Raw genomic sequence first — 5630 nt, forward strand, 5'->3', positions numbered from 1 at the left:
TAAGAATGCTTGTCACAGCCTTGCTTTCTGAGGTATCTCTTTCAACAACCAACAGCAAAATAAACACACGCCAGTAATGGAATGTCTGTATCAGTTAGTTAGGGTCATATCTATCACAGAGTACCCCAGTCTTTAAAACAACAATGAAAAGTTTCCTTTAGTTTGGATGGATTTCAAAGCTTGTGTGAGGCTGAGAAACGAGATTTGATAAAAGGGGGAGGGAAGCCAATGTTTTTTTGTAATAGAATTCTATTTTTGTAAATGATTCGGATCCACTGTATGTAAAGATTATATAAAGTATACAGAAAATATATATATAAGAGAAATATGGGTGGGTATGTGTTAGGCTCCTGCAGTGGAGTGGTTGGGGGAGGGGAGGGAAATGGAGGGCAAGTGATCAAAGAAGGTCATTAAGATGAGGTCAGTGGCTGGGCGGTGGTGGCGCACGCCTGTAATCCTAGCACTTGGGAGGCAGAGGCAGGTGGATTTCTGAGTTCGAGGCCAGCCTGGTCTACAGAGTGAGTTCCAGGACAGCCAGGGCTACGCAGAGAAACCCTGTCTCGAAAAAAAAAACAAACAAACAAAACAACAACAACAACAAAAAAGATGAGGTCAGTGTGCAGACATGATTTGATCTCAAGACAAATTGAAGAGTTTTTGGAATGATGTATTTAGGAAGTTAACAGTGGTTCTGTTTGGATAGATCTTTCCATTGGTTTCCACCCCCACTTTTCCTTCATGTTAAAGTGCTTTAGATGAAACTAATAACGCAGAGGGTTCCTAACTTAGATCGCTCAACTTAAGGCACCTTTATCTCATGACACTCCAAAAGTGACCTGTGTCCAGTCGAACGTCTGTACAGTGACACAGAACCTGCAGCAGGGTGGAGTCTGTTCTTGTTGTGTCACTGCAGTGGATTATCACAGGTGAGTTAAAGAGGAGGAGGTGTGCATTGGTTACTGTCCTGGAGGCTGGAAAACTCCAGGGCCAAGAGGCTGGCGTCTGGTGAGGACCACACTCCTGTATCCATGGTGAGGTGGGAGGCATCACATGGGGAGAAAGCAGCAGGTACATTGCCCAGAGCTCTGTGCTTCTTACAAAGCCAGCAACTCCATCATGGAAAGCCTACCTGTGACCTCATTAATGCCCAATTACAGCCTTATCTAATGTCCACTTACGACCTCATCTGATGCCCACTTAATGACCTCATCTGATGCCCACTTAATGACCTTATCTAATGCTCACTTATGACTTCATCTTACCTACCTTATGGCCTCATACAACCTTCCTGATGACCTCATCTAATCCACCCTATGACCTCATCTAATCCACCTTATGACCTCATCTAATCCACCCTATGACCTCATTTAATCCACCCTATGACCTCATCAATTCGCTTTATGACCTCATCAATTCACTTTATGACCTCATCTAATCCACCCTATGACCTCATCTCTACTCTATGACCTCATCTAATCTACTTTCTGACCTCATCTAACCCTACCTCATAGCCTCATCCCACCTTCACCCCAAAAACTCATGTAACTTCTACCCCATGACCTCATGTAACTCCCCTTATAACCTCATCTCACCCCATTTTAGGGCCTCATCCAATGCTTACCTCATGACCTCCTTATGACTGTATCAACACCCACCGCCTCATGGAATCTCTGACCCTGCAATCCCACCTCCCTCCTGGCCTCCCTTAATATCCATGGCATGACCCCACCTCTAGCCCGCTTTCAAATACTATCAACATCTTGGAGGAATAAAGTTTTTAACTATAAAGTTGGGGGGGGTCGTCATATTGAAAGCATAGTGGGGGGGTAGCTGGAAGTGACACTTGGCAAGTGTCATTGTGGTTGTGTGTGTAAGAACCTCATGACAAAGATTACTGCAGTTACTAAAGAGGCCTGAGTGCACTGTGTATTATTATAGTGCAGCTCTGTAATCCCAGCACTCCAGAGGCCGAGGCCAGAGGTTGTAAATTCAAAGCTAGTATGGGCTAAATAGTGAGATCCTGTCTTTAAAAAAAAAAAGGAATAAAAATAAATAAGAACCAAAGAGATCTAAGAGAACTCCCCCACTCCTTCTGTCACACGAGGACACAGGGAGCAGGTACCTCTCTGTGGACCAGGAAGTGGGTCCTCACTCCATACTAACTACGTCTGCACCACGACGGAGGTGCTCTGGTGTCTCTCCCCTTGCCAGTCTGTAGTGTGCGGCTAAAGAAGCCTGGGTTGACCACAGCCCAGGTGGGTCACACAGACGGGAGAGAGACCACAAGTGTGACATTGTTATCCAGGCAGGAGCTGGAAGACAGGGAAGTCTTTCAGGAGTGGTTAGAAGCCCCTGTTCTGCATACTTTTCCCACTCTAAATATTTGCCAGCAGTCAACTAAATTGTGCTTGCCAGGTTAAGGGGCTCGCCTGCTGTCTGGGTTCAGTGCCTCAGGCTTTTCCATGGTCATTGGCTTTGGGCGCTGTGTGTAACGCCAGGGCAGTTGTGTTGTTAGTACCAGGCCCTGCCCGCACCTGCATCGGTTAAGGTTAGGATCGAGGCTTCTGGGCCTGCCTTGCATTCTTGAGCCAAAGTTCTGGGTGTGGGATCAGAGCCCCTACCTTTGCCAGAGTGCCGCAGTGGAGGCTCCTTTGAGCTGAGCTTGAGAATTCTGACACTGCAGGACCTCGAGCTATTCAGAATGGCCAACAATGTGCTTAACTAACGTTGGCGTTGGGATGTCTCTCTACGCAAGTCCTCATAATGATCCGCGCCATGATTTATCATTTAAATAGCTGAACATGGCCAAGACTTGAGTTCCCTGGCCCTGGGCTCCAGCCCGCTCAAACCAGGCAAACGTGGCTGTGTAACCAATTAAGCAGCTCCACACCTCTTCCGTGTTTTCTGTGAGTGTTGCAGGCAGTTTTTCCAAACACATCTGCGTTTTGTGGACTTCCCCCAATTCACTAGATATTGTTTGCTTAATTAAAGTTTGTTCAATGTACCTCTTCTGACGTGTTTTTGTTTGTTTGTTTGCTTGCAATAAATGTCATATCTGGATTTCCATGACACAAGAAGATGTTGTTCTCTCTTTTTGGCTTTTTGAGACAGGGTTTCTCTGTGTAGCTGTCCTGGAACTCACTTTGTAGACCAGGCTAGTCTTGAACTCAGTCTGCCTCCCAAGGGCTGGGACTAAAGGCGTGTGCCACCACTGCCAGGTGGAAGATGTTGTTCTTGTTGCTATTTTGAGTCAAGGTCTCACACCACCAGGCTTGCCCTGGTATTTGTTCTATAGCCCAGTCTGGTTTTGAATTCATAGCAATCCTCCCGCCTCAGTCTCCTGAGTGCTGGAATCATGGCACACACAAACTGCTCTCTATCCAACTGAACCTCACCTCACTAAAGTCAGCGGCCAACATAAGAGCCGGGCAGGACGGGGCTGGGGGTGGGGTGGGGGGGAGCAGTCAGGAGCCTTGCTCTTTGGGAGAGGATCCAGCTGTGACACTCCTGCCACATCAGGTCTCCTTATAGCCATGTTGTAAAGAGGGGAGGGGAGGGGGGTGAGAGTAGGGTGGAGGTCAGAAGCGGAGGTGGGGGGTAGGAGGAGGGAGAGGGGAGTTGGGGATAGGGAGTGGGGGTTGGCGGTATGGAGTGAGGGGTGCTAGTAGTCATGTAGAGGATGCCAGGGCTTGTTCCCTCCCTGACACAAAAAATGCAAGTCCAGAGACGGACGAGGGCCCCAGAGAAAGAGGAAGTGGCTATCCCTTTAGGATGGGAGTGGGCCCCAAGGTTGCTCAACTCGACTGTCTCTGGTTGGATCTTTTACAGAGCCTTGGCTCCTCTTCTTCTCGCCCGTCCTGCTTAGATACACTTTACCTTTTCTCTGGAAATGTCTTCTGGGAACCGGAAGCAGCCATTGGTGGCAGGGATGGGGCTTGCTTTCACTTTCTTTGTTGCCAATCCCCCTCTAGCCCTCCTTCACTGCTCCGATCCGCAGAGACCCCAGGCTCTCATTGCCCTGCCCTCAATCTGTATTGACAATCCCAGCATCCCCCCTTTGCCTGTTGCCAATCCCAGCGTTCTCCTTCCCCTGTTGCTCAAACGTTACCTTAGGGAAATTTCCTTAGAACCTCGACATCGCTCCTCTATCCCTGACTCTTCACCCTCCCTGCTTTGTTTTCTTTCTTAGCCTAACTTTTTTTTTTCTAACATAACGACAAAACGTATAACACTCTTTGTTCCTGATCTATTCTGAAACAAAATGCCCAGCAGAGACTAGAATCATCGATTCTCAACCTTCCTAATGCTGCTGCCCTCTAATACAGCTCCTCTTGTGCCACACCGACCCCAGTAGAATCTGTGTGACAAGTTCCACAGACTGAGGCATTAGACTTCAAAGGAAGGAGGTCTCCTGGTTGTGGGACTCTCGGCCAGAGAAAACAATTTAGCAGCAGTTCTCATGGCAATTTTTCTTGTTTTGCTCTCTTTCATTCCTTTTCTTACCTACAGGTTCCTGGGAGCCCAGACAATGATCTTAAGCAAGAATAATGGGGCCGGGCGGTGGTGGCGCACGCCTGTAATCCCAGCACTCTGGGAGGCAGAGGCAGGTGGATTTCTGAGTTTGAGGCCAGCCTGGTCTACAGAGTGAGTTCCAGGACAGCCAGGGCTACACAGAGAAAGCCTGTCTTGAAAAAAACCAAAACCAAAACAAAAAAAAAAAAAAAAAGAAGAAGAAGAAGAATGGGTACAAAGTCACCCCTTGGGACAGGTCACTAATGTGACTTTATCTCCAGGGAAACCAATGCTTTACTTTTCAAATCATTTACAAAATTATTATGATAAAAACTTTCCCAACAAGAAAATTTCATATGGCTGCATGTGTGTCATCGGAAATGGATTTTGGTATATGGTAAAGAAAGCCTTAATTAGAAAGATTTAAAATAGTTTAAATTTATGCTTTGAAGATTTATAAAAAAAATCAGGTATTAGATGTTAAGCAATAATTAATCATAGTGGCTGGAAAGTTAGTTCAGCAGTTAAGAGCAATGACCATAAAGATTTATTAACCTGTTCTTGGGAATATGCCACTAGCCGTGAATGATTGCCCTATTGAATATATTCTTTTAGGATTGTTATATTTTTGATGATAATGTTACCTGTTCTGTGATTCACTAAGCATGTAGTTCAGGATCGTAATGCTTAGATGATTTTTGTATTTTACTGTGCCAAGTGATTCTTGTTGGTATTCACAGTTGTTTCGCTGGACATGGTTTCTAAGAGATGTGTCATGTTTGGTTTAATGTCTAAAATCCCCTGCTTGAGAGCTGCAAAATACACTCAGATTCAAACTGCCTCTGTGTTTGTGTCTGTTTGTCACCGCTGAATCCTTACCCACCTGGACTTCAAGAACCCTCATCCCAGGGACCCCCATACCCGGCTGGGGTGGTCCGTGGCACTCATGCTGTGGTGATCCCCTAATTGGCTATGAAGCATCATGTAAATATTTTATATGCAGAACACCTGGTATGTGACTCCCACTAGACCAGAGAAAGGCTTCATCTTGTTGAAAATGATTTGTAGAGCGAATGGATGACATCTGAGCAGGTGCCGTCAGCCTCTGAGCCTTTGCA

This window comes from Apodemus sylvaticus, chromosome 10, assembly GCF_947179515.1.
Source record: "Apodemus sylvaticus chromosome 10, mApoSyl1.1, whole genome shotgun sequence".
In the NCBI taxonomy this organism is placed as follows: Eukaryota; Metazoa; Chordata; class Mammalia; order Rodentia; family Muridae; genus Apodemus; species Apodemus sylvaticus.